Source organism: Raphanus sativus, chromosome 9, assembly GCF_000801105.2.
Source record: "Raphanus sativus cultivar WK10039 chromosome 9, ASM80110v3, whole genome shotgun sequence".
NCBI lineage: Eukaryota > Viridiplantae > Streptophyta > Magnoliopsida > Brassicales > Brassicaceae > Raphanus > Raphanus sativus.
This window is the reverse complement of record NC_079519.1, coordinates 16,405,854-16,420,949: the sequence shown is the minus strand read 5'-3', so window position 1 is coordinate 16,420,949 and position 15,096 is coordinate 16,405,854. Positions and strand designations below refer to the sequence as shown.

General features: G+C 44.7%; 1 non-coding gene across 1 annotated transcript; it reads right to left on the bottom strand.

The window, feature by feature from the left end:
* Positions 1–2,599: 2,599 nt before the first annotated feature.
* LOC130500503 (small nucleolar RNA R71) lies at positions 2,600–2,706 on the bottom strand. The gene has a single exon (XR_008939125.1). It is a non-coding gene; the product is annotated as a small nucleolar RNA R71 (small nucleolar RNA).
* Between the last annotated feature and the right edge of the window lie 12,390 nt (positions 2,707–15,096).

The window sequence follows — 15,096 nt, the reverse complement described above, 5'->3', positions numbered from 1 at the left end:
TGGCACTTCAGTAAGCATAGAGCTCTCATCTGGTATCCCTGTACCAAGAATATAAAAATTTAAACCAGTATCTAAAGATGATGTTAAACACTTACCTTGGTTTGATACTTTGATTACTGGTTTTGCTTCTTTAAGCAACAAATCATTTCTTCCAGCCTCACTTATGGCTTCCTCCTCTTTAGCAATGCCATGCTGGTAGAATAGGTCTTCTCTTTTAAGTTCATGCTCCTTAATTCCTGATACAATACCCTTTGACAAATCAGACTGAATAAAACTATCACTTATTTTAAAAATTTCAGTTTCAGTTTCTAGTGATGTTTCTCTCAATACATGTTTAATAGGACAAGCTTCAGTAAGGTGTCCTATTTTATGACATTTAAAATATGCCTGATCTTTCAGAATTTTAAAATCAGAAGACCTACCTTGGCTTGATGTGTCCTCCTTTTTGAGGTCTAAAAATCTCCTTGTTCCTTGGAAATAATTCTTTGTGAACTTTGGGTTCAAACAAGGATGTGGAGTTCGGATTTTGCTGGACCTCAGGACCTGTCTTAACATTCTTTGACAAAGACAAGTGACTCATACCAGTGGGAGAAGATTCATAAACCAAATTATCAAGTATAGGACTTACCTTGGCCTTTACTTGCATAGTATCTAGCAATGGTTTTGCTTTGGTTCTGATCAAAGTGTTTTGGCTGACACTTTGATATATGGTGTTTTTCACATCATTGTATATATGTTTTCATTTGTTTCAAGTCACTAATTCGTGTCAGTCTAGTTCTTTTTGACCTTTTACAGGTCTTGAGTTAGCAGAAGAAAGAAGAGATGGTGCCTGATGAAAAGAAATCCTTTTGGAGCATTCCTGCGGAGAACACTCAAGAGAACAGTCCCGAGACTGTTCTCTCTCAAGCGGAACAAGCAGACGGAGTGATCCGGAGATTGTTCCAGACGAATATGGAAACTCCTATTTCGGGAATTAAAGCCCTGTTGCCCTAGTCTCTTTTCTTCTGATTGGCGCCTCCATATAAAACGCCATCTATCTATTTTCTATTTTCTTATGCTAGTTTTTACAAGAGAACACTGAGTATTGCGATCTGCAACTTGTAAGGGAGAAGAATCCATCCTCTCATAGAGAAGATCATCTGAACCCTATTGTTTCATACTCTGTTCTTATGCAATTTTATTCAGGATCTATGTCTTTGTTTATGTGCATCATGATCGAGTAGTGACCTTGCTCGCCTAGGGTTTTTAGGGTGTTGAGACATGAGCTAAACATAGATAAGCGATCCATAACTGTTCTTCATTCATACTGTTCTTACTGCTTTCATTAAACTGATCACTTGATGTTAGATCACTAGTTCATCACCTAGTTAACCGCTTAGGATGATAACTTGACATGTATTGAATGAGCTTAGTATCCCTAATCAGCGAAAGTAGATATTAGGGTGGTAAGTGAACTGATCGGACCTGTTCTCTAAAGCTTGCAATCGATCCTCATCCCAACGATAGTTAGGTGGTGAGATCGATCTGCAAAGCGATCACTACCACGACAGTGGAGTGTTCCAGCTGAGTGATCCGAGTTCTAAAAAGCACTTCATCGCGCTTGAATAATTGTTTGGCTCCAATTCAACACCCAATGAAATACCCTAGGCTAGCTCTTGTTTAATTGAATCAATCTCGTGTTTAATTTGCTTGTTTACTATCGCCTATTTCAACCAAATCATATTTTCTTCTTAGCTTGATTCTGAAACTTATAGAACTAGAGTGTAGACTGGTCCTCTGGATTTGAATCTCAAGTACTACAATTGCAACTGTTAACTTGGCAGTAGCAAGGATTCATTTTTAGTGTATCAAGTTTTGGCGCCGTTGCGACGGGACCAGATTTTTTACCTCTAATTTTCAGTTTCATATCTAGTCTAAGACATCTAACTCGTGTTATTTTCTTTGTTACAGCTGATGATCCAGGTGCATGACCAGTAGACATACTCGGAGCAACGCACAAGGACCATTGCATCAGCTTACCAACGAGGAACTAGCGAGATTGGAACGACAGAACCGTCAACAGCCGAGATCAACGAACACCAACATGGGTGATCATCCAGATGATCTCACTGCTGCGTTTGCACTCATGCAATAGCAGATGCTGCAGATGCAGCAGACGATCCAAGCGCAGCAAGCTGCTGCCGAGCAAGCTGCTCTGAATGCTGCAAACCAGCAGAACCAACAGGAGGAAGTGGTCCAGATCGGCCAGAGAAACTTACTGCGTAATCTGCCTGCTACGCGATCTGCCATAACCCCTCCACCGTGCACTAGGCAAGACTTCGAGATCAAGCCAGCCTTGATAAGTCTAGTGCAAAGGAAGATCTTCAATGGCCTTCCTGCTGAGATACCGATGGACCACATCGAGCACTTTGAGAAGATGTGTGGTTTCACTAAAGCGAATGGAGTACCACCCGATTACATCAAGTGTACTCTGTTCCCTTTCTCTCTTGATGGGAAAGCTGCTCGCTGGCTTGATTCACTACCCACGGGATTACTCACAACTTGGGAACAAGTCCGAGAGGCCTTCTTAAGCCACTTCTACACGAAATCAAAGACGGCAGCTCTGAGACAGAAGATCGTGACCTTCAAACAATTGGTGGACGAGCCGTTCTGTGATGCTTGGGAGCGATTCAATGTCTACCGCAGAGAGTGCCCACATCACGGTTTTGAGGAAGACTATCTGCTGGGAGTGTTCTACGATGGAGTAGGCTGGGAGTACAAGAACGCTTTGAACTCAGCCAGTAAGGGAGACTTCATGACTCAGTCCACTCAAGGTGCATTCGAGTTGATTGAGAACATGGCCTCAAGCTCAGCTGACAATAACCGCGAGACTGATCGCACTCAGAAGGTGAAGAGCATCGACAACAGCAAGATTGATGAGCTCTCTGCCAAGGTCGATCAGCTGATTAAGAGTAACCAGAACCAGGTCTTCATCATGGAAGAATCCCCACAGGATAAAGCTACCGCGGAAGGCACATCAGAGGCGGATCAGTCGGCTGAGGATCAGCATGAAGTGAGTTATGTGAATGGGCAAGGATGGCAGTTCAAGAACTATCACCCGAACCCTAACGTGAGGAACAATCCCCACCTGTTCAATGCCCCTAAACCAGACGATAAAGCTCAAGGGAACCAGGGTCAGAACAATGGATACCAAAGGCCTTATGGCAATCAGGGAAGAACCTTTGTCCTTAACCCATCTCAGAATGCCCAATTCCACAGCCAGAAACAGCCGGTTAATCAGCAAGCTGCACAGCCGGTCACTACTTAAATCAAAACCCCATATTTGTCTTAGCTTGATTTTGATCCAATAGAAATAAAGTGTAAGAGTTGGTCTCTGTGGATTCGATCCTAAAGTGCTACATCGACATACCATTCGATTGTGGTAGTGTGCACATTAGGTTAATTGGTGTGCGTATACATGTAATTGGTGTGTGTATACATGTCATATTAGAGTGACTGCTCCCGCGACTGCTCCCGCGACTGCTCCCGCGACTGCTCCCGCGACTGCTCCCGCTCCCGACGGATCTACTGATATTCCACCAGTGCGAGTCTATGTTCCTAAGGTTCCCTATCCGATTCCACCTAGACACCTGAAGGTGTTGCCTAAGATTGATGACCCTGGAAAATTTGCTTTTCCATGTTCTATTGCTGGAGTAGAATTTGAGGAAGCTCTTTGTGACTCGGGATCTTGTGTGAATCTTGTCTCAAAGGCGATTATAGACAAGTTAGGCATTGCTGATGTTGAGCCTTCTAAGGTGACTCTGACTTTTGCAAACTCTTCCAGAGCAGTTCCTTATGGCACCATTCGCAACCTTCCTGTCCAAGTTGGGGACTGTGTTCTCCATACTGAATTTCAGGTTGTTGAGATGAACAAGGATCATGAGATGCCTTTGATCTTAGGAAGGACATTTATGGCTACAGTGGGAGCAATCGTTGATATGCCTAATAAGAGAGTCTCCTTCTCCCACATCAACAAGAATATCTTCTATGAGGCTGTTCCCACCAGATTTCAAAAATTACACGCCTCTTGCATCTCAGTGTTCAGTGGAGAAAAGCTGAAGGTTGTTCCAAGGAAGGAGCTTGGTAAAAACAGTGAGTTCAAGGAAGTCCTGAATGGAGATCCTCACACTGATACCAAGAAACTCAGTGGAAATGCAAGGGTGAAAGAGAAAGTTCAGAAGAAAAGGGTCAAAGGAGATCCTACTATGACTTTGACACCTAACTGGTGTGATGAGAAATCCATTGAGTATGAGGTAAAGTGCAAGGGTACCTCTAAACCTTTCTCTAAAGTCAGAGTTATTCACACTGATGAGCTGAAAGAGAAAGGAGAAGCTGCTGTGAAAGGGTTGTTGAGCAGAGTTTTGAAGCTGAACATGTCTGATTGTGGAGCTTGTTTTGGAACAAGCCCTCGTGCTCAACCCGACTGATCCATGTCACCAAGTCAAGCTAGTGACTTTAACCAAGCGCTTGGTGGGAGGCAACCCACTGGTAAGTGTAAATATAACTTGGTTTTGTTTTTGTTTCCTTATTTTCGTTTTAGTTTATTGAGTTTCAGGTAAAAAAAACAGAAAAATTCGAGATACTTCGAAAAATTATGGGTTGCAGAAACGGAGCTCCCTGTTCTGCAGGAGCCAAGAACAACCGCCCAGGTGAAAATCTGGCGACAGAACACCCATAATTTTTCGGAGCACCCGCTCCAGGTAAGTATCTCGACCAAAAAAAATTGTAAATTCTTGTTTTCACCTTCTCTCTGATTGATTTTCACACCGAGACGTTGTGAAGTAAGTCTGGGGGAGGGTCTTTGTCGTTTACTAACTCGTTTCTTTCTTTTGTTTTTCTCTTGAGTCAGTTTGAGTCAGTTTTTAGGATCGAGTCAGTCAAAGTTTTGTGGGAATTAGGACCTTATTCTGTGTTGATCATTAACCACCTAGTGCTTTAGTTGTCTTATTCAGTGACCTTAGCAGTGGCGAAAGACACACATGTGGACCCGGAACACCCTGACATATCTCACTTGATTCTCCAGAAGTTCTCAGCCGATCAGGTTACACTGGGTAGACTTAACTCCAAATAACTTGAACCTAATCTTGACTGAAATTCTTCTTGTTATGGGCACTAGATCAGGGAAACGAGAACTACACTCAGGACTTCTTATTCTTTCTATCCATCTTGTTGTTCCTGAGTGGCTAGCTCATCTTTAGCTAGTTCCCACCCTGAACCTTAGCCTTTATTCCACCTTCATGCATTTGTTTTTTCAGTGTTATATGTGCAGATATGTGCAAAAAGGTCGGAGAGGAAAGGATCGACGCAGCCTCTTACTCGTTACTGCTGCGCAGATTCAGTCAAAAGGAGAACAAGCAGATTAAGGGAGCAAGCACTCCATAACCAATGAGCTGTTCAAGAACATGGGTGGAGAACCAGAATGATTTGAATCAAAACCACCAGTGGCATCCTTGACATCACATGTTACCTCCTTCTTCGTCACCTCACCATCTCTTTTTGTACTTGTAAAAAAAAAAATTAAATTAAACTAAAAAAAAAAAAAAATCTATCTTTCATTTTATTTAGCATATGGTGATGGAGAAGGAGAAGAATTCAGGATACATGAGCCACTGGAAAGGTCGAGCAGAAGAGTGGGTATCAATATGAAGGGATGAGGAGCAGACAGATGAGCGGAGCAGTCTGATGATTGTTCTCGAACGAAAAGAACAGTCGCTCCTGAGATAGCAAAGCGAGTAAGGGGCTGTGGACATCAATGGAGCCGTCCTCTCACGACTATTTTGCGCGATATCCTGCATCCACTACGAAAAGTTGGTAGCCCTTAAACACTCTTTAGCTCCACCATAAAATTAGCCTGTTCCACACCTAGCCCGTCTACCCTGAATAGTGCCTGTGATGAGAAGCTCACGCTGCTCTTAAATGAATGTAGGGAGTTCTGTCTCGATAGTGTTGCTTTTTCAGGTTTGAGATGTAGAGTATGGAGCCGATTTTCGAACAGCAGTCAGTGGGGTTCTGGTAAGGGTGTGTTGTCCTAGTTTACTGCTTGTATGGTTCAGAGATTCGTGGTTAAGGTATGGTTGCTGAGAATAGGAGAGTTCCCACACTTTCAAACCTTTCTCCCTGTTCTTGATACTTGGTCTTGTTCGAGGACAAACAAGGATCTAAGTCTGAGGGAATTGATATATGGTGTTTTATACATCATTGTATATATGTTTTCTAATTGGTTTTCAAGTCTTTATCGAGTCTTTCAAGTCCTTTTCGAGTCATTACAGGTCTGGAGTTGCACTGGATGGGAGATGGACCTGCTGGAACAAAAGAAGCAGAAAACAATGTAGTTTGGTGATTTTCACGCAGAACAGTCTGATAACTGTTCCCGATCAAGCGGAACAAGCAGACAGAGTGATCCCGCGGTTGTTCCCAACAAATAAGGAAAATACAACATCTCGGGATTTGCCCTAATTATCCTCTTTTTCTCTCTGGCCGCCTGTGGCTTTTGATATAACTTCTTTTTCTATTTTTCTACGCTATTCTACGCTACTTTTCATAGAGAAACAGACCCTAAGACTCCATTGTTGGGATTTACTTATTTGTAAAGGGAGAAGGATCTCTACACTCTTGAGAAGAATCCTGAACCCTATCTCATTTATTTTATTGATTCAGCATGTTTTCTTCATCTGTTATATTTGTGTTCTCAGTTGCTATGGCTGAGTAGTCGGCTAGCTTGTCTAGGGTTCTAGGGTGCTGATTTCGTGAGCTAAACATAGATAAGTGAATCACTCGATTGTCTTCATTCATAATTGTTCTTATTGCTTGCATTAAACTGGCCGCTTAATGTTATATCATAGGTTTAACCTGTTCATTAACCGTGTAATAGGTTGCTAGATCTGTTTTGAATGAGCATTGCATCCCTAATCAGCGAAAGTAGATATTAGGGTGTTCTGTGAACCTATCGGACTTGATCTCTATTGCTTGTTGTCGCTTCTCACCTCAACGACAGTTAGACGGTGAGATCGATCATCATAGGGAGCAGTACCACGACAGTGGACTGTTCTACTTGAGTGATCCGAGTTCTAGACTGTTCTTATTAGCACTTGAATAATTGTTTAGCTCACAAGTTTTAGCACCCGATGAAGTAACCCTAGACTGGCTTCTCTTTAAATTGAATTTACTCTTTGCAATCATCTACTTTACTTGCACGTCACTACTTAAATCAAAACCCCATATTTGTCTTAGCTTGATTTTGATCCAATAGAAATAAAGTGTAAGAGTTGGTCTCTGTGGATTCGATCCTAAAGTGCTACATCGACATACCATTCGATTGTGGTAGTGTGCACATTAGGTTAATTGGTGTGCGTATACATGTAATATCAATTCGCATGATGACATGAAGAGCCTCGCCAATATGATGAGCCAACTGCTCCAAAGACAGCAGATCCAGGGGAAAGCACTGAACCAGGTCACAAACGACATCAACACCAGGATGAATCATATGTTCAATGATCTGAGTGTGAAGTATGACAATGTCTCAAGCCATATGAGACAGATGGATATTCAGATTGCTCAGACTTCTGAGAATGTGAAGAGACAACAAGGCACTCTCCCTGGAAAAACAGACAAGAACCCCAAGGAGTGCAATGCAGTAGGTTTGAGGAGTGGAAAGCAACTGCCTGATCTAGACCCCAGGAGATTCACATAAGCTGAGAAAGGCAAGCAGAAGGAGTCGGATCAGCCTTCTGAAGCTGTACCCACAGATGAGGAAGAAGCAGAACAACCTACTGAGACTGTTCCGCCTGAAGCAGAGCGACCCGCTGGGGTTGTTCCACCGACTGCAGCACCTTCTCCTGCTCGTCAGTATGTACCGAAAGTGCCCTACCCTGTTCCAGCTAAGGCTAAACGCAAGGATAAGGAAGAGATAAAGTGCAGGAAGATGCTGGAAGACCTAACTGTCAAGCTCCCTCTGATGAGTGCGATCCAGATGATACCATCCATGCGTAGCTTTGTCAAGGGATTGATCTCTGGGAAGATATCTGATGACAGCGAGTTCATGATTGTCTCTAAGGAGTGCAGCGCGGTGCTCCAGAACAGAAGGATCAAGAAGTTGGGTGATCCGGGAAAATTTGTTCTCTCGGTTCAGATTGGCAGAACACTCTTCTCATGCTCACTAGTTGATCTAGGGTCGAGCATAAACCTCATGCCATACACTGTGGCTAAGCGCCTTGGATACACAGACTTCAAGCCTACCAGGATGTCACTGGTGTTTGCTGATCGATCTGTGAAGTCCTCAGTTGGAATCCTCGAAGATCTTCAAGTTCTGGTTGGAAACACAATTGTTCCTGCCGACTTCGTTGTTCTGGAAGTCGAGGAACACTCCAATGATCCCCTGATCCTAGGCAGGCCATTCCTCTGCACTGTTGTAGCTATCATTGATGTCCGACAAGGGAAGATTGATCTCCACCTTGGAGATATTGTGATGAAGTTTGAGATGGATCAGATGCTCAAGAAGCCGATGCTGGATGGACAAACTTTCACTGTCCAAGAAGATGGTGATCCGCTAGAGCCGCATGAAGGAATGATCGAGGAGATTCTCACCGAGGATCCACTTGAACTCGCCTTAGTCAGAGCTGAAGCCGAGCAGAGCTTGGAAAGTGTTGATGCTGATGCCTATGCCAAATTCCTGGATTCAGCCAGGAGTATGGAGAGAATGGTGGCGAATCTAAGTCTGGGGGAGAACAGTGACTCCAGCACAGCGACTGGAACAACCGCGCCTCAGAACCCGTCTGTTCCGGCAGCCCAGACCGATGACTCATGGAGCGAGCTGAAAGCTCCAAAGGTAGAGCTCAAATCCCTTCCCAAGGGACTCAGGTATGCATTTCTTGGACCCAACTCTACATATCCTGTCATTGTGAATGCTGACCTGAACAATGCAGAGACTGCTCTGCTTTTGTGTGAGCTGAGAAAATATCGTAAGGCTTTGGGTTATTCTCTAGCTGACATACCTGGCATTTCACATGATCTGTGCATGCATATAATACACCTGGAAGATGAATCGATGACTTCTGTAGAACATCAGAGGAGGTTAAACCCGAATCTAAAAGATGTTGTAAAGAAAGAGATAATGAAACTTCTAGAAGCAGGTGTGATCTATGCGATCTCTGATAGCAAGTGGGTTAGTCATGTGCATGTAGTGCCTAAGAAAGGTGGGATCACTGTGATAACCAATGAAAATAATGAATTGATCCCCACTAGAACAGTTACTGGTCATCGCATGTGCATTGATTTTCGTAAGTTGAATGCTGCGACTCGTAAGGATCACTTCCCACTTCCTTTTATTGATCAAATGCTTGAGAGATTGGCTAACCACCATCACTATTGCTTTTTGATGGTTATTCAGGTTTCTTTCAGATTCCCATCCACCCAGATGATCAGGAGAAGACGACGTTCACATGCCCTTATGGAACATATGCATACAGGAGGATGCCCTTCGGCTTGTGCAATGCTCCAGCGACCTTCCAGCGATGCATGATGTCGATTTTTACTGATCTGATCGAAGACATAATGGAGGTTTTCATGGACGATTTCAGCGTCTATGGAAGCTCCTTTCATGTCTGTTTGTCAAATTTGTGCAGGGTGCTGAAGCGATGCGAGGAGAAGCATCTGGTGCTGAACTGGGAGAAATGCCACTTCATGGTGAGAGATGGGATTGTTCTGGGACACAAGATATCCGAGAAAGGCATTGAGGTGGACAAGGCAAAGATCGAGGTCATGATGAGTCTGCAACCACCAACTTCAGTGAAGGGAATCAGGAGTTTCTTGGGACATGCTGGTTTCTATAGGAGGTTCATCCAAGACTTCTCTAAAATCGCGAGACCACTAAATCGGTTGCTCTGCAAGGAAGCTCAGTTTGCCTTTGACAGTGACTGCTTAGCCGCATTCCACACGATCAAGGGAGCTCTAGTCAGTGCACCAGTTGTCCAACCTCCAGACTGGGATCTCCCTTTTGAGATCATGACAGATGCAAGTGATTTTGCAGTGGGAGCAGTCCTTGGCCAGCGTAAAGACAAGAAGCTTCACGTGATCTACTATGCAAGCAGAACTTTGGATGAAGCTCAATGCCGATACGCAACCACAGAGAAGGAACTCCTTGCCATTGTGTTCGCTTTTGAGAAGTTCAGATCCTATCTGGTTGGATCAAAGGTGATTGTGCACACAGACCACGCGGCTCTCAAGTACCTACTCACGAAGAAGGATGCTAAACCGCAGCTCTTAAGATGGATTCTCTTGCTCCAAGAGTTTGATCTAGAGATAAGAGACAAGAAGGGGGTTGATAATGGAGTAGCATATCATCTCTCCAGGATGAAAGTGTCAGATGAGACAGTTCTTGATGTGGAAAAACCGATGGAGTACGTCAATGCGATTGGTCTGCGCAACATGGAGCAGTCGTCACCTGCCATCAAGGACTGTTCCCGCGTAGAAGGAGCATTCGTTGCAGTGATCCAGAAGGAGTACCCGAACCTTCCATGGTTTGCTGAGATTGCCAACTTCTTGGCAGCTGAGAAAGAGCCTTTGAGGTTCACTGGGAATGAGAAGAGGAAATTTCTAAGGGAGGCAAGGCACTACTTCTGGGATGAGCCGTATCTCTATCGGCAAGGCAAGGATGGGATCTTCAGGAGATGTGTTCCAGAGGCTGATATTCCAGGGATCCTTCACCACTGCCATGGTTCCTCTTATGCTGGTCACTTTGCCACCTTCAAGACTGTCTCCAAGATCCTCCAAGCCGGTTTCTGGTGGCCCACTATGTTCAGAGATGCTCACGCCTTCATATCTCGATGCAATTCATGCCAAAGGATGGGGAGTATAAGCAAGAGAAACGAGATGCCTCAGAACTACATCTTGGAAGTTGAAGTGTTCGATTGCTGGGGGATCGATTTCATGGGACCTTTCCCAGTCTTACACAAGAATGAGTACATCCTAGTTGTTGTGGACTATGTCTCCAAGTGGGTAGAAGCGATTGCTAGTCCAACCAATGATGCGCGAGTTGTAACCAAGATGTTCACCTCCATCATCTTCCCAAGATTTGGAGTGCCTAGAGTGGTCATAAGCGATGGTGGAACTCACTTTATCAACAAGTTGTTCCAAGGATTGCTGAGCAAGAATGGTGTGAAACACAAGGTTGCAACCGCCTACCATCCTCAAACAAGTGGTCAAGTGGAAGTTTCAAACAGAGAGATAAAGAACATCCTGCAGAAGACTGTCAACACCACCCGCAAGGATTGGTCCCTTAAGCTTGACGATGCTCTCTGGGCGTACAGAACAGCCTACAAGACCCATTTAGGGACCACTCCCTATCATCTGGTCTATGGCAAGGCGTGCCACCTACCTGTTGAGCTAGAGTACAAGGCGGCTTGGGCTGTCAAACTACTCAACTTCGACATCAAACCTGCCAAGGAGAGGCGAACCATTCAGATCCACGAGTTGGAGGAGATCAGGCATCTGGCCTATGAGAGTTCTAAGATCTACAAGGAAAAGACCAAGGCGTTCCACGACAAGCGGATCATCAGCAGAAGCTTTGCTCCGAACGATCAGGTCTTACTCTTCAATTCACGGGTTAAGCTGTTCCCTGGAAAGCTTAAATCTAGATGGTCTGGACCTTTCACCATCAAGGAGGTTCGCCCTTATGGAGCTGTTGTGTTGCTGGACACAAAAGAGAGAATTTGTTGTCAATGGTCAGCGTCTCAAGCCATATCTTGCTGACACAACAATCGCTGAAGGGGTAGAGACACCTTTAAGCGATCTCCCTCAAGCCTAATCGGTCCATTGAAGTCAAGCTAGTGACAGAAAACAAGCGCTTGGTGGGAGGCAACCCACTGGTGAGTGTAAATATTGTTTTCTTTTTGTCTTTATCTTTCTAGGAACTAACTTGCAGGTTGAAAAATCAAGAAAATTCGAGATCACTCCAGGAGAGCACTCCAGCGGTTGTTCCGCCGATTGTTCCCAGATAAGTTCTCGAACCAAAAAAAAAAATAATAATAAAAAAAAAAAAAAAAAAAAGGAAGGGGAAACGGTTTTGATTGGTTTTTAAAAACCCACACATTCCACTTCCCCACTTCATCTCTCTCGCCGCACACCCCCCCCCTTTTTAGAACCCTAAAATCGCAAACTCTCATCTCCCTCTTTCTCATCGATTTTGATTCTAACCTCTTGGGATTCTCTTGAGACTGGGTTGTTTTGCAGGATTCACTTCTCCAATCAAGGTAATCGGACAAGAACTCTCCCCCTCTTTGCGCATGCAAATCGCGAATTGGGAGTGATTTCTTGGATCCTCTTTTTCCTTTATGCTTGCGATTTCATCCTAGATTGTAGCTCTTGATAGTATATTTGCTACTAGGATTGAATTCATGGTTGATTTTGAATGGAATAAGAACCGATTGTTACTTGTACTTATTGGCCTTTGCGATTTGTATTGTTGGGATTGAGGCTTGTGTAGGTTGTCTAGTAATCGATGGACTTGGGCTAAATAAGAAGATTGGATTGTTCCATCGTTTCTAAAACAACCAACGAACTGTGCTGATATTGGATTTTGTTTTTGTCTTGTAGATGCCTCCAAAGATGCGCAAGAGCCACCAAGAGCACTGCTTCTCCAGCCGCGAGTGCTCCACCTGGGTACCTGTGGCCGAACAAGACTGAGAGAGCGCCCATCGACCTCAATGATCCGATTCTCCTTGACTTCAACGTTGAGGGATGGGACAAGGAGTCGGCAGCGATATACAACAGGCTCCTCCTAGCAGAGATCTTGCCCACCCGATTCGTGCACCAGCCAACACTAGGCACTATAGGCCTTGATACTGAGGTGTTCGACACGATGCAAGCTATGGGAATCATGCCTCTCTGCTACCAGGCCCATGCTCTGTAACCAGATTTGTCAGGCAAGTGCTCGCGACGTGCTAGATCACCTACCAGAACCCCAATGCGCCTACATACGAGAACTGCTCCTTCTCCTTCATGGCTGATGGCAAGTTCTGCACCATCTCTCTCAACGATCTGAACACACTGCTCGAGATTGCAGACACGCCAAAGGGGGTTTCACTGGAAAAGAAGTTCAAGCCGGCAGACACCTTTTGGGATCTCATCGCAGCCGGCAAGTTCACCTCTCGCAAAGCCTACCAGTCGCAGATCCGGAACCCTGCTATCCGGATCATCGCCAAGATTGTGTCCAATGTCCTGTTCGCGAAGGAGTACACCTCCAAGATCACGAATGGAGAGCTCCAGGTTCTCTACACGGGACTTGAGGATGAGATGCACAGAGAGAACATCACCCCGATCAAGGAAGTCAAGACCAACCCAGGGTATCATCTCATCTCCATGTTCGCTGACCGCAGAGACACACTGGTTCGGACTGATGATAAGAAGGATCGTTGCGGCAGTCTGCTCACACCCTTGTTCCAGCACTTCAACATCAACCTCAGCTCTTACACGGTCGTCTCTGCGATAGAGTACATCGATACTCCTTACCTGATCGCATGCCACATCTTGCGCGACGAGACCACCTACAGGTTCCAGGATAAAGAAGGGAACCCTCTGTACTGCAAGCTCCCTATGCCTGGGTTCACAGACTTCTTATCCTTGGAGAACATAGTGTTCCCACTCGCTGAAGAGCACCTCTGCGATGATCCGAAGGCACCGGTTCAGCACGATGATGAAGACATGGATGATATGGAGCATGTGATTCCACCGGCTGATGGTGAGTATGACTTGGAGCACTTCACTGATGTGACTGATGATCACGCCTACAGACGCTGGATGGTTGATTCACAGAAGAAGAACAACAGCCTCATGAAGAGGATACTCAGAGCGATCACAGGCGGCTGCATTGGAGCGCAGGAGGAGCGTACGCCGCAGAGAACAAGGCACCCAGGCAAGGAACACGCGGGAACATCGACTGGAGCAGAGAGACTGCCGAGGAACAGGAGGACAGCTGGTCACTCTGGTAGCGGCGATTCAGACTGAGTCCGAAAGGACTATTTCTATCCCTTGTCTTATCCATCTGAACTATTTATTTTTCATGTTATTTGCTTCTGTTTGGTTTGTTTCAGCTTCCTCTGATTTATTTTCACAACCAGGGATGGTGTGAACTAAGTCTGGGGGAGCGATTGTACTATATTCGCTTGTGTCAGTCCTTGTGTCATTTTTATGTTTTTATCGAGTCAGTCTTTAGGATCGAGTCAGTCAAAACTATTGTGGGAATCAGGACCTTATTTTGTGATGCTCTTTAACCACCTCGTGCTTTAACCTTCTTATTCAGTGACCTTAGCAGTGGTGAAAGACCCACACATGGACCTGGAACACCCTGCCTTATCTCATTTGACACTCCAGAAGTTCTATACCGATCAGGTTACACTGGGCAGACTTAACTCCACTTTATCTGAACCTAATCTGGACTTTAATTCTTCTTGTCATGGGCACTAGATCAGGGTAGAATGAGAACTACACTCAGGACTTCTTATCTGATTTTTATCCCTCTTGCTGTTCCTGAGTGGCTAGCTCATCTTTAGCTAGTTCCCACCTTGAACCCTGACCTTTAATTCCACCCTCATGCATTTGCTTTTCTAGTACTTTATGTGCAGATATGTGCAAAAAGGTCGGAGAGGAAAGGATCGACGCAGTTCTTACTCATCAATGCTCACACAGTGGAAGCAGGCAGAACAACCGAGGTGCCTGTTCCGATACCATGGAGAACAACGAGATGTAAGTGGCTAGAACAGACCAGAATGAATCACCAGTGGCATCATGTACATCACTTGTTACCTCCTTGCTCGTCACCCCAGCATTTTGTAATTCAGTACATATATATAAAAATATATATATATATATATATATATATATATATATTTCTGTTTTTGCTTTGATTTACTGGTGACGAGAAGGGGAAGAATCTATGATGCATGCCACTGGGGAAGTTGAAAAAGTAATGGTGGTTTCAGTGAAGTGTTCTGAAGGGGAAGTTGAATTGCGCAGAGCAGTCCTATGATCGATCTATCCGAGAGCAGTCCGATTAGCAGAGAT